This window comes from Triturus cristatus, chromosome 1_2, assembly GCF_964204655.1.
Source record: "Triturus cristatus chromosome 1_2, aTriCri1.1, whole genome shotgun sequence".
Lineage (NCBI taxonomy): Eukaryota > Metazoa > Chordata > Amphibia > Caudata > Salamandridae > Triturus > Triturus cristatus.
In genome coordinates this window covers 898,141,681-898,169,250 of record NC_140580.1, presented here as the reverse complement: position 1 = coordinate 898,169,250, position 27,570 = coordinate 898,141,681, and positions in this window count along the sequence as shown.

Sequence of the window (27,570 nt, the reverse complement as noted above, 5' to 3'; positions counted from 1 at the left end):
GGGGCAAGGAACAGATGAGCAGTGAGAGGCAGCATGCAGGAGGGTGGGTTACGCCGCAAAAGAAAGGAAGGGGTGTAACTTCTGAAGAGTGTGAGCAGGACCAAAAGAAATTGGAAAAAAAAGGCGTGCCGGCGCATTTATTCTATTTATTTACTTTTGTTACAATGGCGGCACCCGCGCTTTAGCTTTAAACATCTTAAGCTAAAGCGCGGGTACTGCTATTGCTTAAAAAGTAAAGAAAAAGAAAAAAATGCGCCTCCTTGCCTTTATCTCTACTTCTTTGCTTTTAAAGCAATCTCGGCACACCTGCTTTTGTTGAGATGTTTAAAGCAAAAGTGTGGGTTCCACCATTGTAACAAAACAAAAAAAACAGAACCATTTGTTTTCTATTTCTTTACTTTTATAGCAATGGTGGCAGCCACACTTTAGCTTTAAACATCTTAAGTTAAAGTGCGGGTGTCGTGATTGCTTCAAAAGTAAAGAAGTAAAAAAAAAGGTGCAGGGACACATTTTTTTTCTATTTTTTTATTTTTGAAGCAATCGCGGCACCCGCGCTTTAGCTTAAAATGTTTAAAGCTAAAGCGGGGCGTGCCACCATTGTAAGAAATTTAAAGAAACAGAAATAAATGGCATGCGGCCGAGTGGAGAGCGCAAATAACAAAAGAAAAGCACGCCTGCCATTATTGGAACTGAGGCGTACTGGTTAAATTAATTCAGTTTTAAAACAGCGTTGGGGGAGAGCATGTCCTGCCAGCAGGCAGGAGAAAGGCATTTAACAAAATAGTGCTCGAGGCTATAATTAAAACATCTTGAGTAACAGCACATGTAACAGGGGCAGTCCTCATGGGAGGTTACAGCAAGAGAAAAGGTGGTACTAAGGAGGGACTACTAAGCCTGTTGACCAATGAAAAGCCACCATTTCCAAAGGACAGTAACAGGAACCAATTAAAGAGATGGGCGGAAAGTGGGCGGAGCTTTTTGCCCATATCCTGAATACAGCATGTCTCGAAGAGACAGTGCAAGTGCTGCCTAAGACAGACCTATAAATAATAGGAACCAAAAGCTGCTGTAGCTGGGAACTAAAAGGTAAACGGAATCCTCAAACAAACTTCCCACACCGACTCCAAAAGCATGTTCTCATTCCAAGCTCCGCAACCAAACATTGAAAGAAAGAATTCTCCACCCCAGCTGCCCCCGTTCCTACCCCACCACCCCTCAGTTACACCAAACATTATTGGTATCCAGTATCTAGACTACTGCAGTGCATGCTTCTGTTTGAGCATAGCTTCCCTAAATCTGGCTGCTCGAACTGTTTCATATTGACGTAAATGTCCTTTATAAAGAGGTCAATGTATCACATTCTAAACACGTAAAACATCTCATACATGATGCAAATTATAATCTTGTATTTGCACTTCTAGGTGCAGTGGAAACGTGTAGTCCTGCAAGCTCCCGAGTGCGTGCATGCAGTGCACTTGTTTTCTTTTTAATGCTGGGATTTGCAGACCATTTCATCCAATTAAAAAAAATTAGGCCAAGACAGAAAGAAAATAAAAAGACTTATTTTACTAGCACATTGAACAGACGTACCCACGTCACCCCAACATGAGAGACCTACACCGGCTCCCCATCCAGAAGAGATGCCAGTTCAGATTCAGATTTTAAAGTCTTTATTTCGATAATAAAATCATAAAAGACAACGGAATTTACACAAACAGTTGAGGCCATACATTACAAACGCCACATACTGACCAATTTACACACAATAAAAACTATACATTAAAAATAATCCTTGTTAAACATCCCATTTATGTTTAGACGATCCGTTTATGTATACAGTTTCTTTTTAGAACATAAAATCAATAAATAAAGCCATCTTAAAATACTGTGCAATATCCAACTTTGGATTAAAACTTTTAAGTACGAATCGTATAATCAAACATTTCTAGCTATTTATGGGCTCTAATGATCCAAACCCAGCCCAAGAATTTCGCTGTGCTCACCACAAACAACTCTGAAGTATTGGTCTTTAGTGCCCGAATCGCCTCAGCGGACCTACCACAAGTAAGGCGTTGAAACAGAGGTTTTAACCATTTTTTACGAGGGTCGTGGTACTTGGGGCAGGCAAATAAAAGGTGGCCCTCTGACTCCTTGTGGCCAGGACACCAGTTACAAAATTCAGTTACTCCAGTGCCCCAATTTTTAACAAATGTATTCAGGGGCAAAGAACCTACCCGAAACTGATGGTAGAGTTTCTTATCCAGCGGCCTGGTGATAATGTCCCAGTAGTTCTCACGGGAAGGGTCCAGCTTGTTAGCCAGGAACCTGCCTGTTAAACTAGTGGAGCTGGAAGCAGACACTAGGGTTTGTCGGACCGAGGCCCAGTACAATGCTTTGAATTCTTGTTTGGAGGGAAACACATTGGTTCCAGGAGACAACCACAGCTGTTCCAGACCCATTTGGACCAAAATGGTTCTAACCGTACGTAGCCATGGAATTCTCCCGGATCCCTCCAAGGACCTGACTTCGACAAGCTCCTTAGCAAATAAGGCGAGGTCAGGGGAAGACCAAATCCGTCTCCAAAAGGCGACCAGTCTGAACCTCGCCATCTCGTTAATTGGATTACACCCTAAGTCCAGACAAAGGGGTATAGATGGAGTTGATTGAGGAAGCCCCACTAGATTCCGCAGGAACTTGCACTGTGCTTTAAACAGACTAGATAGATCCATGTACGCCCAAAGATCCGCTCCATATAAAATAGCAGCGTTAATCTTTGCGTCGTAGATTTTTAGCGCGGGGTGCACTCGTTTAGTGATGGATCTCTTTTGTTCCCTAAGGAGACAGCCAGTTAAGCGGGCCAGTTTAAGCTGCTGTTCGACTACCTGCTCCTTCCATCGCAGGCGAAAGTCTAATGTAACCCCTAGGTAGGACATGTGATCTACTTGTTCCAAGTTAGCACCACCCATCATTACCGAGCTCCGAACCGAAGTATTCCTTGTGAATACCATGAACTTAGTTTTGCTCACGTTTACCTTCAAATCATTGATGACACAAAACTCCTCAAAGCGGTTCAATGCCCGTTGTAAACCGCTTCTGGTCTTAGAGAGGAGCAGAGTGTCATCAGCGAAGATGAGCATGGGGAACTTCCTCCCAGCCAGGGAGGGAGCGTCTGTTGGAAAAGTATTGGAAAAGTTTGCTACCTGGTCAATAAATAGCAGGAAGAGAGTGGGCGCCAGGACACAACCCTGACGAACCCCGCGTGTTACTGGGAAACTGTCCGTCACCTGTCCTTGACTGCCCCACCGAACCCTAGCAAAATTGTCCTCATGCAATTTAACAATTAAATCCAGGAGTTCCAAGGGTAAACCTAGGTCTCTCAAGACGCACCACAGTTTAGCCCTCGGGACCATGTCAAAAGCAGCCTTTAGATCAATGAAAGCGGCGAAAATTTTTCCCCCGCCTAGCAGCACCACCTTCCAGTATATCAGACAAAATCTAAACACCTGGTCGATGGTGCGGATACCAGCTCTAAAGCCTGCTTGCATGGGAGACAAAATGCACTCTGAAACCATCCATCCCTGAACTCTACCTAAGATCATTCGTGCGATGACCTTTTGGAGAGAGTCAATAAGGCTGATCGGGCGATAATTGCCCGGGTTGGACCGATCCCCTTTTTTATGTATTGGGAGGATCTCAGCCCCCTTCCAGCTCATTGGGATTATAGCTCCTTGGGCAATTGCATTGGCTAACCTAGTAATATACGGTATCCAAAGTTCTTGGTTGGATTTAAACAGATCAACGGGGATTAGGTCCATCCCTGGAGCCTTCCCCCGCTCAGTCAAACCCAATGCTAATTCTGTTTCTTGTTCAGAAAAGAACAGGACCCCACCGTGGTCCAACAGTGTGTGCTCGTAACTTAGCAAAGTAGAGGATACCGAGATCTCAGACCTAAATTGGGTAGCATAGAAATCCACCCAAGTTCCGGGGGGGACATGATTTGAAGGCATTTGCGAATCTGGGTCCCTGCCCCACTTGACCAGTTCCCAGAATTTCGTCTGGTTATTGGATGTCGATGCATCCAGAAGATCGGACCAATGCCTATCTTCCCACTCTCTTTTAGCCTCCCACTGGGTTTTTTTATACTGGACCCTGGCTAACTTGACATCTCTCATAACCCGTGACTTGACCGCCTTAACTAATTGGCTATAGGCCTCCCTACATTTCCCGTTATACCATTTCTGACGGGAACCTAATTTTTTTGGCGGGCCTGCCAGGTATGGACTGGATAAAAGAATTTTAAGCTGTTCAAAACAACCTTCGTGGGTCTTGGTAACATGATCGAGACCAACCCCCTCGGGCACAGTGGCCATAAGTTCATTCACCGTGTGGGTAACCAATTGTGTAATACTTTCATGGAGGGTGGCATCACCCACTATCCTAGACCATTTCAGCCTTCTTCTGTCATTGGTCAAGGTGAGATCTCCTGTCCTAAGATTATCTGGGTTCTTCAATCTATCAGAACCCAGAAACCTTAAACTGAGCGACAGGGGGTTGTGGTCACTTTCTGGGCGGGATACCACTTCCATGTCGATCATATAATGCCAGAGTTCCAACTTTAGCAAGATATAATCTATACGGCTTTTCCTTAAACCATTATCATAGGTATTGCAGGCACATTGATCTGATAAGGAGCGGCCATTAACTGCCCTTAAGCCCCTGTTCAAGCATAGGGCCATCCAATTCAAAGCTGCCTCAGTCCCTTTGGCGATTTTATCTATTGATAGGTCAGGAATGTTCCAAACTGCATCCTCTGAGGACCCCCAACTGTCCCCAACTGCCTGGAGCGGCTCAAAGGTACAGTTCAAGTCGCCCGCAAGGACAAAAAGATTATCGCTTCCTGAACTATCAAGATACCTATCAACTACATCGACAATGCCAGGGCAGCGGCCTCCAGGTAGGCCTCGTGCATAGATGTTAATAATGAACAGGTCCCGGTGGGCAGCTTTGCTCAACTTGATGCCCATGAGATCTTGATGTTCCAGAAAGATTTCCGTTAAATGGACTCCCAAGGATTGCTTCACCCAGATCAGTAGGCCCCCTAAAGCGCGCCCTTTGCTACCTCTGATTGCAGGTTTGGAAAAATTAATGAACCCAACCCTGTGGATTGGGGCCGTAGCCCAAGTTTCCTGGAGTAATATAATATCAAAGGAATCTATAAATTCCAGCCACTCCTCTGAGTGTAGCCGGCCCTTGATCCCAGCCACATTCCAGGAGGCTACCTTTAGAATGTCGTGGGGAGGTGTTACATTACTTTTATATGATTGGATCGTTGGCGCAGTGGGGGCTGGGATCTCCACTACCTTCTCAGGTTCAGCCCGTAACTCGAGTCTTGGGGTCATACAAGCACCAACCGCCCCCATGATTTCCTCTGATATATCCTCAGTAGTTGCTTCAACCGACCCCTCCATAAGATTTAACAATGGGCCCCCCCCAACAACATGCCCCATAGAAGATTCCACCCTGCCGGGCACAGATATTACATTCCTATGGCTCTCCACAATACTGTACTCCTTACTTGATAAATGTAGTCAATCGACAGCCTCAAGATCAGAAAGGGGGCCGTATCGATTGAAAAGTTGAAGATGTTGGGAGTGATAAGGTGTTCTCACAATCGAATGCCTCCTATCTAATAATCGCTTAGGACGGGGGCCTGGTGCCAGTTCAAGATCGTCATGCACACCCATAAAGCCCTCCACAACCTAGGACCTGCCTGCATCAACCACTGACTGAACTTCCACCAACCGTCTAAACAATTGTTCTCCTCTTCACTCGCCCTCGCACACACCGCCTGCATCCATCGCAGCCGCAGCGGTGGCCGCTCCTTCTCCTACATTACTGACACGACCAGGATCGACCTTTCCCTCCAGCTCCGTACAGTCCCCTCGCTGCCAGACTTCAGTAAGAGATCAAGGCCTGGCTCTTCGACGGAGACACAGCGCCTAGATACCCCTAAGGGTGACAGTGTTGACCATTACAAATGCTGTTTGATTGATTAATTGACATTGATCTGGAAAACAACATATCGGGCTTTAGATTACAAGGCTCAGGTTGTGTGCTTAGAAAAGCAAGGGATTTATCTATGCATTGCGAATCTTGGAGCCAACACCATACCCTCCCCCCCTTCAGAGGGCCAAGAAGGGGGACGAAGTCTTCAACACTGGGATTTAGCGGGAAAACCTGGATTAACAAATGCACATGTAATATGTGATTTTTGCCAGTGCTTAATTTGAGCCGGTGGTTTCTGGTGCTCAGCACTGGCACTTTATTGGTTTCCGGTGCTCGGCACCGGCACTTAATTGCCAACACTGCACTTATCACAGTCTGCCACATGGTGGGGCTGCTGATCTAATTTAGAGATGAGCAGAACAACGGTTGTTTATGAATACAATATACATTAAAAATTACTAATACCTACCTCCACAGCTATTCCTTTAGCTTTGGGGGCCTGTAATAATCTGAACGGTGGCATTTGCAGGTGAGAGAGATGGTTGGTAGTTGTTTTGGCAGCAATGACAGGGGCGATGGGTGGTTCAAGCTACTGAGGCCTCCTAGTCAGGGCCCTGGCATTTATTATTTTACAAATTAAGCACTGATTTATACAGAAGGTTTTGCGGAGTAGCTTATGCTTTTATGTTTATTACAAAAAGATCAAGGTGAATAGAAAACAGTTCGCATCATCTGCGTGTTTGACCCCTTAGCTGATAACGGCTTAAAGCAAACATTCCCTCACCCATAAAGCGAATGAGCTATAGTTGGCTTAGTTGCACCTTGAATCATGACAGGCCTTCAAACAGTGAATATGGTGATGGAATGACTAACCAACGGAGAGAGTGAAAACACAAGCACTCATATGGACTGCTTAAAAACAAATAAAAAAGTACCTCCAAAAACAGGATCAGTGGTCTAGGGGAGGGCCAGACACAAGATGAGGCTTGACGCATGCATGCCATGGACAAACGTGAATTAAGAATACGAAACCGACATTAAGAAGAACAAATGGTAAGGCTATGGGCAGGCTGTAGCCCACCGATTGTACACAGCATGCCTCAAAGAGACAGTACCTGCTCTGTCTAGGTGAGACCTAAAAGTAACCTCCTAAAAGAAAGTAGTGTAAGCATAGATGGCAATCACCGAAAGCGATATTGAAGAAGCTATGCTCAGTAGTAGGGAAAAATATGAGATTGTCAAGTTGGAACATGAAGAAGAAGCAGGAAAATGAGAATGACAGAAAGGCTAACAAATCTCAAGCAATGAGTGGGCTCACAATTTGTCATTCACAACCAGACGGCTGCTCTGTCTAGAAGACTCATTTTAAAATGTAGTGGAACTGTTTTGTTAAATTAAGAAAGTAGATTCCCATCGTGCCAAGCAGATTCCACCCACTTTAACTTCTAATCTAATGTATCAAGGATCTGCGACTGAAATCCAGTTGTAAAATATTTTTATTTTACCAACACCTCAAAGGAGGAAGTAAGCCATTCGCAAAAGGGAAGATTGTTCAATCTGAGATTGTGGTCCACAGGATAACTGCCTTCTCCTAGGCAAACAAACAAAAATAAACATTTCCTTTTAAACACAGTCATGTTTTGATTAAGGAGAATGGTCTCTTAAAAGCAATCGCAGACATAGCAGCAGGTCACCATCCCAGAGATGGCCTCCAATCGTAGTGAGTCGCAATTTGGGATTGGGACATACCTCATTTATATGCATGACATAGGTCAGGTTCCGATGCACTACGAATCAAGTTTTTAAGAACCAACCTATTAGAATAGTAATTTCTTAAAAATCTTTACTGGATGCAAAAAATACTAGTCGCAAATTATGACCTGTAAATAGTACATATGATCAGATTCCAGTGCTTAATTTTTGCAGATGTTTGCACTTGGTAAATGAGGACAGTCCTGTGCTTAATTTCTGTGGCTGGTTAAAGGGGACGAAGAGCCTGATTCAGAGTTAGGCTGATGGGTTACACTGTTGCAACTGTGCGTTATATCCGATGGCAATCATAATCCTGCAGAAGGAATCTCTGTCACGGTTGTGAAGGAGTAATCCGTCCGCTGACCTTTAAATCAGGCCCAGACTCCTGTGTTTAATTTCTACAGGTGGTTGCAGGTGGTAAATGAGGACAAAGTCAGGTGCTTAATTCCTAAAGGTGGTGGACACCGACTCTCATTGTGGACTTAGTTTTCATAATTAAACTTTGACCCAGAGCAAGTGAGAGAAAGGCAGAAAAGAGAGAGAGTGAGAAGAATGAAGAGAAAGATAGGAAAACAGTGCCAAGTGAAAAAAGGGATGAAAAAGAATGTGCACAAAATGTAGGATGGTGGAAGAAAAAGGCTCAAGGTTATTCCAGGACGAGACAGCTTGGTATTCAATCAATCATTCAGCAGTGCCAGTGGTGGGCTCCTTTGAAAAGGTTTGGGCCTTGCACTTATTTTAGCCCAAATTAAGCACTGGGTCATGGCTCTGGGCGGAGCCTGCATTCTAGCACATCTCTGTCTGTGTTTTCTGAAAGGTGCTTCCTACTGTAGGCCTGAGTGACCTACATGGCAATCTGGAAGCATCTACCTTTTGTAGTATTATCTTTTTTTATTGTTATTAACAATAGGGCTTACAGGTATGCTCCTTTGGCAACCAGAAGAATGGGCTTTTCCCTGTGTTCTACTCTTCACCATCAGGCACTGATAGGGGGCATGGCTGGCTATAGGGCGTTGCGACTGGTGCAGCTGCACTGGGAACCAACCTGGAGGGGGGCACTGACCTCAGGGGGGGTGCTGTGTTTAGCAATAATTTACGATTTAAAAGCACCAGTGGCAGAGTTCCTTGTGAATCCTGCTTTCAGGCAGCCACAAAAATTCAAGATCACTCTTGCGATTAATGTTTCTCCTAGAGAGACAGATCAGAGTATTGTCTAGTGGAAGTTTTGACTCCCCATAAAGTAGTGCAAGGGGTTCATATGTCTGCCACAAAGAACTGATCTGTATTTTATGTGAATAGCTGAGTGGATTAGTATAGCCAGCCTTTACCAGAACTTTAAAAGAAATTAAATGTATGTGAAAGAGCAGATATGGAGAGATGAGGGGCACTTTTGCTGAGTGGTAGTGAGGTAATGCGAGGTGGAGGTCATGGGTGGGGGTGCCATAAAAGATACTCGCACCGCAGTGCTGAAGCCGGCCTTGACAGGGGTGTGAACATAAAGACAAGTAGTCAGCTGGGTTGTTTACCCCCAGGACCTGTTTTAGCTTGGAGTTGGTGGGCCCATTTCTCAATCTTTGAAGAGCAGTGAGGTACTCTGCATTAGAAGAGAGGCATCAGTGCCTTGTAGTTGGTAAACAATATGAATTTGTGCCGTAATGTTATAGACAAAAGTGCTGACACCCCTATTTGATAGCAATCACTTACTTTTCTTTTTGGGGGTACCTGGATTCTGTACCCCTCAGGGCCCGGTGGCAATAGTAAAATGCGTCCACCCAGGACTAGTATCAACTACCAACTTGGTTGCTATAAAGGGTCAACAAATGTAATTGTCATGTATTGTAATAGTGCATCTTTGGATGCTTGAAAAGCTCTTTCGTACAATGAAGGTAGATGAGTTTGATAAGAAGCATCCACATTATGTTGCCATGTCCCAGAACCTATTTTGCTGTTCCTTTCGATGACTATATGTCTTGGAGTGAGAGAGGGACGATTTTGTATCCTAACGTGCCCCTGGCCCGTTCTGTCCACACCTGAAGTATGAGACCCTTGTCCTTGCCCTGCCAGCCTAATTTGTAGGCCATGTTAAATTGACCGGAGGGTCCTGTGTTACTATATAACAAATACCCTGAGACATCCCTACCACTCAGCCAGCAGGAAAACCCTGTGTAGGCCCTTCTGTTCAATATGTAGGCCTCTTCGTTAAATTGACTATAGTTCTCCCATTTTCCTGTATAGCAGGCTGAAGGCAGGTCTGATCCAAATCGTATCCAGCTCCTCTTTCTGCGAGGCCTCCTGCTCCAAACTAAGAGCCCACACCCTACCCGTGTGCTAAGTTCACTGTCTCAAAGTTCAACATCCCCCTGATCTTTCAACATACAGTAGGCTGCATCCTGGGCTGGTACATACTTTTAAGGAAGTTCTCACCGCAGCAACCGTCGGCCCCCGTCAGACCGGCGTGATGAATGTGGCAATCCAGACACATATATATAGATATATATATATATATATATATATATATATATAAATAAATATATATATATATATTTTTTTTGCTCCTCCACGCTCGAGTAACTGCCGCCGCACTCCAAATCAGAGGGTGCGTCGTCTGCCGCGGACTACTCCAGCAGAGTCCGCTTCATATCTCCCAATCCCCTGCAAAAATCCAAAGGATGACGACGCCTTGTCCTGGCTCAGACTACTTTATTGTACAGTCAGCCGGTTGTACGCGTTTCGCCTGCCCTGCAGGCTTGATCACCAACAGTCGATGCAAACTTAGACTCATTATTTACAAACTTTTTTTGTGCTCGTGACAGGTCACGTGATGTGACTCCAACTTTAGTGCATTAGAAAACAGACTCGTAGTTTCCAAAGGGAGATAACGCCATTTCGCTAATAGCTTATTAACACAAAATTATCAGAGCAAGTCGTTACTCTTTAAATTACAATATTTGATCTAGCGCACACATTACTTTGCCCAGAGATCATACTAATTACGTACAAGTGCAAAATTCATTACACATTTGGTCGTTTGTTGAAAACAGATATATATTGATATATATCTGAAGCGATATTGTACAAACCCATGTGGGTATCGTCAAATCGACTATATGTGGTTTTTCGACAACAAGCTGGATACATTATGCATGATTAACAATTGAGCCCAAGTGGGCCTACGACTCTCCCTTTGCTGCTACAAAAATTAAAAACAATATGTACAGTGCACAAACTCAAAAAAACCCATTTTTCCATTAAAAACAATCACGAGGGGGATTGCTGCTGTTGTCTTACATTAACCATACTCAGGTCTTTAAAGATGTGTTATTAAGTCTTCCTCCATATTGAGACCTGTGGGGGTTCGTGTGTTGAGTGCAAGGATGTAACAAGATTCAAGTTTCCTCAAGTTTATCTCTCGATTACCCCCTCTTGCATTGGGCGGTATGCAATCAATGACAAAATACGATAAGCCTTTCTCATTTTTCTCATGGTGAGACTCGAAATGGCGTGCCACAGGATAAGTCCTGTCCCCATTTCTAATAGCCCTCAGATGTTGCAAGACCCTCTTATGAACCGGATGGATTGTGCTGCCCACGTACCGCATGCCACACGGGCATTGCAGGACGTAGACAGCAAAATCTGTCTTACATGAATAGCATCCTTTGATCTTCTTTGTTCTTTTTGAGAGGCCTAATGAATAGGAGGTGGTGTTCTTGCCGTAACTGCAAGCCTTGCATTTGTTGCATTTCGTAAAGCCTACTCTTCTCGTTAACCAGGCACTACCCATTGAAACCTGTTTCTTCGATGTTATCATATTAGTCACTAACATCTGTTTAAAAGAGCGAGCTTTCCTAAAGGTCATCGCTGGTTTTTTCTGGACAAGTTTCCCCAACAGAGGGTCATTGCGGATTAAGTGCCAATGTTTGGAGAGAATGCCCCTAATTTGTCTATGGCTTTGATTGTAGGATGTAATCATCCGTATTTGATTATCTTTGCCTTTTTGTCGATTGCTTTTGCTCCGACTCACATTAAAAATAATTTCCTCTCTAGTTCTTTTTTTGGCTCTTGTTACTGCATGCTCAATGACCTCATCTGTATACCCTCTAGCTTTAAAACGGTTATGCATACAGGTGAGCTCTTGCTCAATTACTGCCTCCTCACTACAATTCCGAATTGTTCTTAAGCTCTAGCCATAAGGAATGCTTCTAATCAGGCTGTAGGGATGAAATCTTTTTGCATGCAGTAATATGTTGCTCGAAGTTGGTTTCCTAAACAGTTTAGTGTGTACTTTCTCCTCTTTGATGTAGATCGTGAGGTCTAGAAAATTCACTGCGGTTTTACTGATTGTGCTCGTGAATTTTAGATTTAAATCATTGATTTGCAGTTTGTCAATGAATTTTTGTGCCGTTACTTCCGACCCCTTCCAGATAATGAAAAGGTTGTCAATATAACGACTCCACAGCAGCACATTTGCCTCCCATTCACTCTGATGGGTGGCCCTGACCACCTGCTCCTCCCACCAGCCCATATGCAAATTTGCATAGCTGGGGGCGAAGCAGGTGCCCATCGCTGTGCCGCAGATCTGATGGTACAGTTGGTCATTAAAGAGAAAAAAGTTATTTTTCAAACAAGTGGAAATCATTGAGAGCAGCATTTGGGTGTGTGACCATAGTTTAATTGGGCGGCTGCCCAGAAAATGCTTAATGGCTTTAAGGCCATCCTCATGTCTAATGCTGGTATATAGTGTGGACACATCTATTGTAACCAGCAAAAGATCTTCTTCCCAAGGGAGGTCATAGATTTTTTTCAAAAAATCTCCCGTGTCCTGGATAAAGGCTGGAAGAGTTCGCACCAGGGGACATAAGAAGGAATCAATGAATTTGGATGTGTTTTCAAAAGCCCCCCCTATGGCAGATATAATAGGACGGCCTGGGGGGTTCTGTATGCTCTTATGTACCTTGGGGATCAGATAGAATACTGGTACAACAGGATTGACAATTTTTAAGAATGCTAGTTCATCTTGTGTCAACAAACATTGACTGTACCAAACATAAAGCTGGTCATTAAACGCTTTATAACTTGAGTGCATCATGGTGTCATTAATTTTGGCATAGTTACTGGAGTTGTTCAGTTGTTTGTAGGCCTCTGTGAGGTAACTGCTCCTGTCCCACAGGACAATATTACCCCCTTTATCAGCATTGCGAACTATGCAAGTGTCATCTGTAACAAGTCTGTTAATCAGTGCAGTATATTCTTGTTGGTGCTTGGTCAACGTTTTATATTTGACGCTTGTACATTTTTCTAAGTTTTTTAAGTCATTCACGACTAGTTCATTGTAGACATCCACTGAATCTCTAGTGGTTTGCGGAATGAATCTGGAGGGTGGTTTAAACTTTGTCGGATCACTTCCTCCAATGTCAAGTTCCTGTTGTCTGGCTATATCTTGCGCCTGGCTAATAGACGGGTGTTCATCTATTGTGTTGGTTGCTCTACCCCCATTGCCCATAGAATCAAGTGCCTCATCAATGGGTCTTAAATTGAGTAGCAGGTCCATATCATTCACCGCTAAACCTCCGGGGTAGACGTCGTCCAATAAAGCCAGATTGTTCTTTACAAATAATAGATTGTAGAACAGGCTCTAACCGGAGTGCAAGAATTTTAGCAAATATTTTATAATCAGAATTAACTGAAGATATCGGTCTATAATTTTTACAGAGATGAAGGTCTTTCCCATCTTTAGGGATTAGGCAAATAAGAGCATCTTGAAAAGTGCCGGAGGAGGCATTAGAGGAAATAAAGTATGAAAACAAAGAGAGGAGATAGGGGAGAAGGGCTTTAGAAAAATGGGAGTAGAATTCCACAGGGAATCCATCTGAGCCGGGTGCTTTACCCGTGTTTAGAAGTTTTAGGACTTGAGAAATATCTTTTATGGAGATATCTTGTTCCAGTGAAGAAAAATTAACATCTGTAAAAAATTGCTTTTGTATGGAAGCAAGATAACTTTGTATATCTAGGGAATACAGAGAAGTATAATATTTTTTGAGTTCATATAAAATCTCAAGATGTTTAGTGACAGGGGCAGAGGCAGAATTTAATACATAGTCAATATTGGAGCGGTTCTTTTTAATTTTGAGGTATGAGGCAAGAAGCTTGCCCGCTTTATTCTGACCACCATAGTAACGCGCACTACTCCTAAGAAGATAAGCAGAAGCATTTCCTGTGGATAATTTATCTCTGATTAGATTATTAAGATCATCTATAGAATTAGTTAATGTATAAAGGGATTCAAGTAATTTAAAGGATTTAAGAATTTCATTCGCTTTATGAGAATTTTGAGGTTTCTTTTTAGCAACATAAGAAATAATAAAGTCCCTGGCAGAAGCTTTAAAAGAGTCCCAAACAATAGAAAAGGATGAAACAGAAAATAAATTATGTTAAAAAAATTCAGTAATGAAATCTTCAAAGGAGGAAGTGAAAGATTGATCAGCTAATAATGAAGTATCAAAACGCCATCTCTTCCTAGTAGTAGTGATGGGTAGTAGTTCTAGGTCTAATATTACAGGAGCGGGATCAGAGATCAAAATGGATCCAATGTCTGCATGTAAAATAGATTGAGTTAGTGCTTTTGAGATAAATAGATAATCTATTTGTGATTGTGAAAGGTGAGTGGGGGAGAAAAAGTATATTCACGAAGTTGTGGGTGGCAGAGTCTCCAAGAGTCAACGAGGGATCTATGAGCAATGAGATTGGTGAACTGCTGGTGCATTGGTGAAGGAATAAAAGGTGCTTTAGATGTGCGACAAATGTAAGGGTCAACAACTTGATTACAATCTCCACCGAAAATAATATATGGAATATCAATAGACATCAAAAGAGAGGAAATGTGTGGCCAGAAAGTGTTGTCTGGCCTAGTAGGTGCGTATATGTTAAATAAAGTAATAGGTACATCATTAATTTTGAGGTGAATAAGTAACCATCGACCATCATCATCTAAGTTTTGAGAAAGAAAAGAAACTTTAAGTTTTTTATGAATAAGAATTACGGTACCATTTGTTTACTAGTGCCTGGGGAAGAAAAAACATGTCCTACCCATTGTCTCTTAAGCTTAAGAACTTCAGAGACTATTAAATGGGATTCTTGTCGGAAAACAATATCTGCTTTAAGATGGGATAAGTGGGAGAGTACGTTTGACTTTTAATAGGTGTACCCAAACCTTTAACATTCCAAGAGATAACATATAAAGTCATTAATCAACCGTAAAATAGACCATTTACAATATTACAGCATAAACACAAATGCAATAAACAAATCGTAGTACTTAAAGAAAAAAGAGCGATAATCAGTTTTTGAATTGGAGTATAAAGGAAGAAAAGAAAATGGTAGTGAGATAAAGATTGAATTAGGATATATGAGAAGAAGGAAGAGTGGTGTTGAGATAGAACCAGTTAAAGAAAAAAGGAAAGGGGAACAAGGAAGAAAGAAAAGGAAGAATAGAAGGGGAAAATATAGGAAAAAGGTAAGAGAAGAACATTAAAACATACCAGAGACTCAAACATGTGTGGAGGGTGTTGAGGCACAGGAGGGGAAGACGAACCAGCTTAACACCTCCAGGGAAGACCACGAGGAAGGAAATATTCGAGACACTATTAAATAATGGAGGATAAACAACTGGAGGGAGATAACACCTAAAAGGAAGGACATGGGAAAAAGAGAAAATTTTCTTATTTGTCATGAAAAAGGAAAACACGAAATAATTACATAACTACAAGCATAACATCAAAATGATAGGAAACATGCTCAGGAAAAACATGAAACAATTTAGACGATAAAGAACAAACAGAGGATAAAAACAGGAGGGATAACGACACCTGAAATGGAAAACATGGAAAAAGGCGAAAATTAATTAAATTATCATGGACAAGGAAGATATAAGAAAAATACATGGCTACAACTTGACATCGAAAAAAAATAATAAAGTTCTCAGGAGAAAGATGTTCCTGCAAAATCCATAGATTCCTCTGGATCTTCATATGTGGTTGTTTTATTTTTATAAGTTACTTTGAAAAGGATGTATCAAACCAAATCTGGCATTTAACTCTCGTAGTGCTGGCCGCATAGCAAGAAAGCTTCTCCTTTTATCTGCAGTGGTTTTGGCATAATCCTGTGAGAAAAATAATTGTGAACCTTGCCAGGAGATGCGACACTTGATTTTGACTGCCTGCAAACTTTCAACAAGTCAGTATATTCCAAGAAATAAAGTATGACACCTCTTGGTTTAAGCTGAGATGAAGAAGCAGACAGAAGAACGACCTAATCTGTGATCTCTTTGTATATTCAAACGGGGAGAAACTGGAATATCAAGCAATTATGGAATGAAAGATTGGAAGAAGGCTATAGAGTTGGATCCCTCCAACCCTTCGGATAAGGCATAAATACGTAGATTATTACGCCAACTTTGATTTTTGAGGTTTTCAACCTGCTTCTGAAGTTGTAATATTTCAGCTTTCCTAGGGGAGATTTGTTGTGAAGAGACCTGCAACGACTCAATTTTACCTTCCACAGAAGTAAGTTTACTTTGAAGTGAGAAACAATTATCCTCCAAACTTTGTAGACGAGTATTCGTTTCTTCCATATATGGCTTAAGAGCACATATTTCATCCAGAAGCAGTTCAATTGACGGAGATGGAGGAGAAATAGTAGGTGTAGGAGGATCCATTTTGACTCATTTGATGGAGGATAGTGACGATGAAGCGTTTGCTTTAGGTGTAATCTTAATATTGACTTGAGAGGAAGGAGGTCCGGAAACAGGTATAGGAGAGGACATGGTAGATGAAGCTTCGGAGAGATGAGGCATATTTGTTTGCGTGGGGTCGTCCATGTCGTCTTGTAGGACAGAAAAGGGGTTGGACATAGGCAATGTGGTAAATTTTGGGAGAGAGGTAGACAAACTGGGTGAAATGTTACCTTGTCCCCCAATGGTTCTCCCCATAGACATGAAAGAAAAAGGCAGGCAAGTATTTGTAGAGGAAGATGTTGAAAGTTACTAATGGAAAGAGCAGATATTCCAAAATGACCATAGCAAAAATAGGAACACTGTATAAAAATTAGTGGCCGAATTATAAAATATCTTCCAGCAATTGTGAAAACAGTTATTGTAGGTCACCAGGTGAAAGAAATAACGCAGAGATTAATTTGTTATGAAATAAGCAGTAAATAGAAAGATAAATCCTCATCCAAATTATTAAAAAATAAGATATTTCCTTTAAAAATGGCATTCCTGGGAAGAGAAAGTGCAGCAGTAGGTAAACGCTAGAAAGAATCACAAGATGTCAGTCACTCTCTTCCAAGATATCAAAAATATATGTTTCCAAGAAAAAACTGCATTTATATGAAGAGAAATTGCTGCAGTAGGTAAATACTTGAAAGAACCACAAGATGGCAGTAACAAACCAGTCAGAAAAATTCACTAACATGCCAGAGCAAAATTGAATACTTAAGGCAAAACAGAAGGCGTCGTTCCGTGTAGCACACATTCCTTTCTCAATACACAATATGGGGAGAAACTGCTTCATGAAGTAAACTGAAGAAAAGCTGTCACAGTCCATTCCTTGAGTGGGCTGCATATGAAAGTGGAAAACAGGAGGAATATATATTTAGGGCTAAGAAATAAAGGTGCCCTTTTTAAAAAAATGCTGCATTTCTCCGAAGTCGTGATTGCTATGTGAGGTGAACGTTACGGAAAGCACAAGATGGTGGTCGCGGGCTCCTCACAAAGCGCGCCGCATATCTGCAATAAAGTTCAGCAAGAATGCGGGCTTACCGCAGTACAATGAAGATAACTGTGGACTCAGGGAAGGTTCCTTCGGCCAAATCTTCTATCAAAACCCTCCGCGAAGCCCCTCCACCGGTCACTTTTTATCGGCTCCCTTGAAGTCGGTCCGGAGCAGTATTAGCTTGCTGCCATCTTCGTCGGCGCTCAAGCCACGCCGTGTATACCTGATTGACATATTTATTTTAGTTTTAAGTCCCTTGTAAAGTGGTATACCATATACCGAGGGCCTGTAAGTTAAATGCTACTAGTGGGATGTAGCACTGAATGCGCCAACCACAGAAGTAGCCTTGCACACCTCTCTCAGGCCTGCCACTGCAGTGCCTGGGTGTGCAGTTTACTGCCACCTCAACTTGGCATTTAAAACTACTTGTCAAGCCTTAAGCTCCCATTTTCTGAGATATAATTCACCCCTAAGGTTGGCGCTAGGAAGCCCTAAGGGCAGGGTGCTATGTAAGTAAAAGGTAGGACATGTACCGTTTGCATGTCCTGGCAGTGACACACAGTCTGTTTCGTTTTTTACTACTGCGAGGCCTACCCCCCTCATAGGTTAAAATGGGGATTACCCTTATACTTTTTTAAGGGCTAAATCCTGTTCAGAGAGGAGTAGCTTTTTGATGTTTCATATGTATGGAATAGTATTGATAAATCCTACTTACTGGTGAGGTTGGATTTAACTTTACTATTTCAGAAATGCCACTTTTAGAAAGTAGGCATTTCTCTGCACTTACTGCTCTATGTGCCTGACAGCCTGTTTCCAATATACATCTGGACTGGGTGACAGCTATATGTGTGCATTCCCTCTAGACAGCCACAACACAGGTCACTCAATTGCATCTGCATTCTGATGGGTCTTCCTGGGTTTGGAGGGGCTCACAACCCACTTGAATAGGTAGTGTCTTGCCCTCTCACAAAGTACCCCCCCCCCCCCACCGAGAGCCTAGCAGACAGACCTGGGTTGAAAGGGATCTTAGTGCACTTTAGAGAACTCCTTTGAAGTCAACCCCTACATCAAAGGCACTTTTGAGTATAAGTACTGGAGCTTTGCCCCTCCAAAATCAGACACTGTTGGACTTTTAACCAGACATCGCTGGCCCAACATCTGCACATTGCCAGAAGGACTGCTGTGCTGCCAGGAGGGACTGTCACTTTGCTTACTGCTCTGCTGTGTTGGCCTGCTGCTTGTTGAGCTGCAGGAGGGACTGTCACTTTACAACCTGCATTGCTCTGTTGGTCTGCTGCCTGCTACGTCTGCCTTGTGACTAACTTCCAGTGTTCTCCAAGGGCTTGTTTGCTTGCCTCCTGTTTATTGAAGTTGCGGGGTCATAAAAGGCTTCAGCACCACTGTGAGTCTGGTGGTCGAGCTCTGAGAAGAAATGAAGCGCATTGGGCCACCTGCTTACTGTATTCATCAACTAGCGCCTTGCTTGTCTGTTGAGGAGACCACTTTTATTTGTGCCCAGCACTCCAGTAAGTCCGACTCACGCTGCTTCTTCCAGTCGACTACAGTGCCTACCAGCGTGGCTTCCTCGGGACGTGTTGCCCTGGTGATGAAGGGTGTGACCAGACACGAAAGGATCATCAACCCTCTACGCCAACGGTGCTTCCTACTCGGGCCGTCACTCTTGTGAAAACGACCACGACCACCTCAACCAAAGCAGGGCAGTCTGTCCCTGGCCTGCCTGTCCCATATTACTCCCAGATGTCGACTCATGCCCTCACTAGTGGCTGGTCTTTTTGGACTCCCCCGGTCCCGAACGACCTGTGCACGACCCTACCATTGAGCACAGTTTTTCCTGACACGGTGAGGGAAAAGTACACATCAGTTATCCCTTGATCATAAGGGCTGCTACCACAGTATTGACCTGACTGATGGGCAATCTTGCATTTAATGTGATACTTTGAAACACTATAACATGAAAGGAAGTCTTGTTTTTCATGTGATAATTTGAACCAGTCTAACTTGAAAAATACTTATCAGATTTTTATCGTTTTGGTTTTGATTTACTGATAATACAAAATTGATTTTTCATAAACCTCTGTGGAGTCTTTTTGTTGTGTATTCGTTGTGTTACTGTGTTTGTGTGCTGCACAAATACTTTACACATTGCCTCTTTAATGAATCCTGGCTACTCTGCGCCAACTTTGGAACAGATGGGAAGGACTGTTAATGAAAGTGTAGATCGTTCCATGTCTTTGCTGCTACATAGCAGAAGGAGCGTCCTCCGCATCTGCAACGTCGGATGCGGGGGGTGAGGGTTAGCGAAAAGGACATGGAGCGGAGGTGTCTGGTGGGCTGATGGAAGTTCTGGTGGTGGTTTACGTAGGAGGGTCCACAGTAGTGTAGACTCTTGCATGCATGGGTCAGGAGCTTGTACTGACTTCTTTTCTGTACAAGGAGCCAATGGAGTTTCCTGAGGTAGGGAGTGATGTGGGTTTGTCTAGAGAGATCCAGGATGAGTCTGGCTGTGGCGTTCTGTATGGTCTGTAGTCATTGGAGGAGGTGAGCTGAGATTTCTTTGTATAGAGCGTTGCCATAGTCCAGTCGGCTGGTGATGGTGTGCCTTGAGCTTTGGGGTAGCCATTCGAATGTCTTACAAAGCATGCAGAGGATGAAGAAGCAGGAGGAGGAAACAGAGTTGGCCTGCATAATCATGGTTGGCTTATTGTCCAGAATGATGCCTATGTTCCTAGCATGGTCGGGGAGCGTGGCCAAGCAGGCTACCATGGCGGACGTGTCCTGCTGAGGCACCACGCTCGGGCCGGCATATCGCCCATTATATCACATCGAACTTGGCCCAAAAACCGATAACCAGATATCGGACCATGAGGAGCACCAAGCAGTGACCACTGCATTCCGCCATTGCGCAGATTTCGAAGAGAGAACGCGACATTACTGACCCCAACACTCATCAACAAGATGGCACCCACCCGCAACTGACCCCAAAAAGCCCATACCTATGGACTGGCTTCGGTGGCGTGCTCCGTGGGGTGTGCCAGCGAGCCCGGCAGAGTGAGCAAGTGACCGCCCAGCGATAAATGCAGCCGATCTATGGCGTGGAGCTGAGGAGGGTGCCGAAGACCGGAGCGGCGATCGGAGGGCTCCCGCGCCTCGCACCGCTGTGGTCCCGCGCTGAATGCTGATCCAACCACGGAGCACCCGCGGACAGCATTGCGGGGAATCAATCCGGCATCTGTGGCTCGGCGGAGGTGAGGCGGCCTTCGACTATGAGGCTCCGTGCCACGCTTCACCAGGGCGGCCTGCCTGGTTTCAAAATGGCACCCGAGGAAGGACGAGACCAATATTAAAGGCACAGAAAGGCGGAATCCGACGACGGAACACAGCAGCAGACGGGAGGAGGTAGGCGGCTGACTCCTTTGAACCGCCCGGTGTGTCTCATGCGCCCCCCCCATTGCTACTCGGGCTGGCCGGACATAGCGTATACATCCACTGCCTGACCCTAACATGGCGACTGACCATACGCACTGCATTAACGCTGGGGATCCCGCCTTCCTCCTCTTTACCACAGGTGGCACGCACCTGAGATTCCCCGACACCCACCCTGAGGGCTAAGCCCGGCACCAGCAACCGGACCAACCACCTCACAAACTAGGGACTCCTCCTGGCAGAGCTCGCTGCCGACTGTGCCCTCCTGACAAAAGCAGCCTGAATAGCCCTACAAAAGAACTAGACGACCGTGAATAACACCAGGACATTTCTTCGGCGGAGGCTTCACCGCACGCGTCCTAGCACGCAAGAAGAACCACCCCAGCCAGCGCAATGGGAAAACCCCGATCCACACAGAACGTGACTGTCCCAGAGACGGCGCTGGAGAACCAGGCGAACTCACATATATTGACCAAGCCAACAACGACACAATCGGATCAATCCATATCGGATAAACTCGACCAGGTGCTTGCCTCTATTGAACTCTCTAGGATATCCATGGAGGATCGTCTTCGCACTCTAATGACGGACATAAGTCTCCTTCGAGATGACCATCGCAAACTGGCCGGCAGAGTAAAAGATGGGGAGAAGACCATGGCAGATATGCAACCCGCCGTGAACGCCCATCAAAAAGCCTTCCAGACCATTCTGGTCTGTCGCACCACCATGGAGGAGCACGTGGATGATCTTGAAGGGCACTCGAGGCGCTGCAACATTCGGGTGCTGGGACTTCTGGAGGGAATTGAGGGTACGAATCCAATAGAGCACATGGAAACATGGGTGAAATCCTTCACTCCAACGACAGACCGCATGGCCTACTTCTCTATTGAACGCGCCCACCGGGTCCCAGCCCGTAAACCTCTGCCCGGAGCACCACCCTGACCGATGCTGGCGAACTTTCTGCACTTCAGGGATTGCGATGCTGTGCTGAGGGCCGGCAGACAATCAGGCCCCATATGGGTTGAAAACAAACAGATCATAATTTTTCCCGACTACGCACGAGCAGTGCAGAAGCAAAGATCCTCGTTTCTAGCAATAAAAAGACAGCTACGGGCTAAAAATATACTTTAATCCTTGCTGTTCCCGGCTCGACTAAAAATCATACACAACGACTCCACCATCTTCTTCGAAGACACTGAAAAGGCACATGATTGGGCAGATCAGCACTGCACACAACTCTCCAGAGCCGAGAACACACAAGATCGCAGATCAGGAGCACCGCGGCCAAGGAAGCGTGGATTGAATCAGTGACACAGCAGGGGGGACACGACAGCAGTGATTCACACCACGGAATCCCCTGATCTGGAACAAATCATGCAGGAGCGACGTAAGGCCTTGCAGGCAGTGCCGGACCTACAGGCCTCCCCATCCACAGAAGACATAGACCAAGCCCCGCGCCTCTTCTCTTCGGATGGGGACGGCGACTGCGAAGGATCTCCTTCACGGGCGGACTCAATTACCCCCCCCCTGGTTACCCCCCAGACTGCCGACACCATCATTTGATGAACTGATGAAGACACTAATCACTTCTCGGACTGAAGCAGCCCTGGCGGCAACCCCATGCAGCCCTGCACTATCACACACACTGACACTGTACACATAACATGTACCCGTTCGTACACAGCCCAGATGAAGAACATTGATCCTGCAAAAGCCCCTGCGTGGACCCGCCTTGTAGACATGCACCACCACCCCCACGTAACATATTAGCACTCACCTCTGTTATGGGAGTCAGTTTGAACGTAAGCAAACAGAACACTTTCAAAACTGCGGTAGAGAGGGGCACAAGGCAGGACTGCCCACTCTCACCCCTGCTATTTGCCCTTGCGGTAGAGCCCCTCGCCATACGACTGCGCCAAGAAGGGGAAAATTGGGGCATTCCCATAGCGGACACCGTGCACAGTGTCTCCATGTACGCGGATGACCTAATATTATATATCCGGGACATCACCGCAGACCTGACGTCCATATGGATGACACTGGCGGAATTTGCAGAAGCATCTGGCCTCAGGGTAGACTGGGACAAATGCACAGTCTAGCCACTGCACCCCGACTTCACCCCACAGGACATTAGGATGGGCGAGCAGTGCCTACACTGGAGTATGAACGCCCCCGCTACCTCGGGGTACGCCTGTACCATTCCCCATCCGACATATTTGAGGGGCAATCATCGAAGGGCGTTGGCCGGAATCAGAACGGTGGTCGGGTTCTGGAAGAACCTCCCACTAGCCCAGATCGGTCGAGTGGCCTTAGCCAAGATGATAATAGTCCCACAGCTACTGTATCACTTCACGAACCTGCCGGTATTCCCACCCAGAGCATTCTTCGGTGAGCTAGACTCGCTCCTCCGTACACTAATATGGGGAGCAGGCAGACACCGGATAGCACTCGCCAAGCTTCAATTACCCACCACACAGGGAGGACTAGGCGCACCCTCTTTTGGAACATACTTCCTGGCGGCGCAACTACAGTGGCTGTCCTACTGGACAGCTGGCAGATACGTGGGTGAGATGCATACAGCAATCGGTCGGACCCCCATCCCGGAACTCCACCGTCTACTACTACCAGGCACCAAACCGCGGAGCACATACCCGATACAAGTGTCAGTAGCCTGCAGGTGTATGCTGAGGAGACATCGGATGTCGGTGGGGACACCACTATACTCCCCTCTACTACCGCTTGTTGGCTGGCCCAGACGAGAAATGTACTACACACCAGGCATGCTCCACCTTTGGACAGACAACTCTCTGACTGAGATAGAGTCCCTGTTTGAGGACGGACAGCTAACACCATTTCGTCAAATAATGGACGAATATGACCTCCCTCCCGGCCAATTTTTACTCCACAGACAGCTCATAGAAAGCTTTCGGCCATATCACGATCTGTCGTCAGGTAAGCCAGCAGCACATTCCGTCGTTCACACAATCCTACGCATGGGGGTGGGACGACACCTAATCACCTGGCTATATAAAGCCATACGGGAACTTCTATTCAAACCGCTAGATGCCCTGCGGGTCACATGGGAGGAAGAGTTGGGGCGTCAATTGCACGACAAAGAATGGGAAATAGCCCTTGAATACCCTAAAAAGGTATGTAGAAATGCTCTTTTAAAAAATATCCAATTCTATATCTTACATAAAGCATACCAAACAACCGCGCGTCTCCAACGGTTTTACCCTGACACCCAATTCCTATGCCCCAGATGTCGGTCACCAGACACCAACTTCCAACATATGTTATGGAGTTGCTCTACACTACAATCATACTGGCAAATGATCCACGCGACACTCAGGGATACTACGGGCCTACCACACATGAACACCTGGGAGGCCTGCGCACTGGGAGTCTTCCGAAGACGGAAACAGCACAAGGTACCCGCCCGCTTCATATCACTAGCAACGCTTCTAGCAAAAAGAGGCATAGCAATGCACTGGCGATCCCCCACGGGTCCCCCGATAGCGGCATGGGTGGGAGCAGTACACAAATGGGCAGCAGCGGAGGAGGAAACACTTAGGGAAGAGGAGGTAAAAGGGATGCACAAACACCCCATATCCATAGAGTGGGTCTTACTATTGCATCAATTCAAACAACATCCCACACATGCCGAGTCAGACAACTCCACACAAGCCCCAGTGGACTCGCACTCGTAAGCCCAAACTGCGAGCACACACACCGCCACATAAACAGCAATAGACACGTAACGCAACACGACACAGCAATCTAATACCACACATGACAGCTAGACGGATAACAACGACTGGACAGACTCCCTGTAGCAGACCTCTATCATATCTAGCTGCAGTAATGCAATAGCCCCGGTACCCAGTCCCGCATGCCCAAGGTCCACAGATTACTATCCCAGTTTCTTCCCCTAGTTAAAGGTTGACATTAGTTACCGAAAAAATTATATTATGTGCAAAATAGATGTCAATCCAGAGAGAGGATTGCAGCGCCCAATGTAGATCATCGCGTGAAATGAAGCCAATTTCACATGTAATTCGATACCATGAGTTTCTGATGAAGAAATGTTAATAAAAAAAACAAAATATTTCACCCAAACACTGTACTAAAAACTGCATTGGCTAAATACTGCTATGAGATATGACGTCATTGCATTGTTTGTATGAGTTCCAAGGGCCACCAGGATGCATCCCATGGGGATCATTTGTTTCCGAAAATCAGTACCTCTGTCTTGTTGTGTAGAGTTTCAGGCAGTTGATCTTCATCCAGTTGCTGACGTCTGTCATGTAGTTGTGGAAGTTGGTTTTGGTGTTGTCTTTGGAGAGGGAGAGGATGAGTTGTTGTGGTTGTCGGCATAGGATATGATGTTGAGTTCATGGGTTTTGGTGGTGCTGGCCAGAGGTGTCATATATGTGTTGAAGATGGTGTGGCTCAGTGAGGATCCTTGGGGTACTCCACAGATTATTTCCTTGGGTTCGAAGGTAAAGGGGGAAGACAGACTTTTTGCATTCTTTTGGTGAGGAAAGAGGTGATCCATCTAAGAGTAGCCTCTTGGATTTCTATGTTGTGCAGCTTTGTGATGAGTGTGTGTGTGGTAGAAGACCGTATCGAATGTTGCTGAGAAGTCAAAAAGGATCAGAGCTTCAGTCTCTCCTCAGTTGAGTAGGGCTCGGATGTCATTGGTAGCCGCAATGAGGCCTTTCTCTGTCCTGTGTCCTGTGGTTATGGCACATTCGGGGTTGGGAGGAGTCGAGGAGGAGATTCTGTTCCAGATGTGAGAAGAGTTGTTGGTTGATGGCTTTTTCTAATACTTTGTCCGAGAATGGGAGCAAGGTTATCGGACGATGGTTGTTGGGATTGTCACAGGCTCTTTGTGTGAATTAAATAAGCTGCGGCTAATCGGTGTCCAGGCTTCAAATATTTGATATGAAGTGCCCTTGTATGCAGACTAGAAGCCAGTGTATTTTTTCACTACCCATATGGTATGATTGTAAATGTTTAGCTCCACTGCTAAGCACACTGCAGGGTTTGCAGCTGGCACCATTCTTTGCCAAGCCAACTCTTAAGGCGTGTGGTCACTATACTTTTCATCATTGCTGATGTAGTGCAGCCCCCACCGGTCAACATGTACCCTACCTTTCACCCATTTAACATTTAGTGGCTGATGGACCCCTTGGGGATAGGGTAATCTGCAGGGTTGGCTCGCCTGGCACCTCCACCTCCTACCATGGGCCCTATCCTACACTCTAAGAACAAAGTGATCTTTTTCCTAATCCAGCTTCCACTGCCACTAGCCCTTCCAAAGAAGAGTAGTTATTTGATTCAGAGATTATTTTATTTGCATTGTAAATGCAGCTATATCATCACTTTTTTCTATATCGCAATCTGCCACCAGCCCCTTCACACTATCTTTCCCAAGTCTGTAAAGTCTGTCTGCATTAGTGTAACGTATTGTAGTGGTATTTATACAGCACTTTCCCACCCTAACAACGCACAGATGTGCACATACACAGCACAATTCTGTTTCCCTTCGCATGCTATTAAGGGTGAACAAGCTTCAATCCAGAGTGCAGCAAGATGCAGGAAACATATAGGGGGACCTCCATTGTTGGGCTTGAATTAGAGTCTAGCTCTTCGGGCCCAGGGACAGTGTTGGTGCTATAGGGCTCTGCAGATGTCTGTACCTGTCTCCCACCTACAGACAGCCCAGTGACTGGTCTAGAGTGTTGTACAGCACGGACAGTGAACACCAGTAACAATGTGGGGGTGGTGTCATTAGTATTGTTGTGGTATTAGCAGTGGTGGTTTGGTACTAGGGTAGTGATAGCGTGGGTCCTATTGGTGGTCGTATTCTGGTATTACTTGTTGTGGTCGTATTGGTGATAGCGCTTTTAGTATTGCTATTGGTGGTGGTGGTGGCAGGGGATATTGGTAATCATAGTGTGGTGGTGGTTTTGTTGCCATTGGTAGTGGTGTTGGAGGCAGTAGCATTTGGCGGAATTAATTGTGCTGATGATGTGGTTTTGATGTTCTTAATGGTGTTGTGGTATGGGTGGCATGAGGTTTTGATGAGGGTATATTAGTAGTGGTAGTATTATTGGTGATAGGCGTAACGAAACCTAAGGGGGCCCCCCTGCAAATTTCAAAGAGGGGGGGCCCCCTCCACGCCCTGGACCCAGTCAGTAGCTTTAAGGACAGGGACCTCACCACCCGTGCACAGTGCAGATGGGGGCACCATGGAGCCCGGGGGCCCTCCAAACCATGGGTGCTGCAGGGGCTATTGTTACACCATTAGCTACACACCAAGGATTTAAGTGGCTTGTGGGAAAGGTTACGGTGTTACCATGTATAACATGGAATAAAGTACGAGCTGCCGTAGATGATAATGATGTTGTAAGTCACCTTCGGCCTCGTTCCGCCATATCATGGGTACTCCCAAACTTTCTGTTGGGGGCAAAATTACAGTGTGGTTTGTGACTGAGGGCCACACCGGTAGGGGTGGGGTCAATAAGAGGGGGGGCGGGGCCAGAGTGAAAGAAATCAAACCTGTTTCAAAACATTAGACAATGCTGTATTTCAA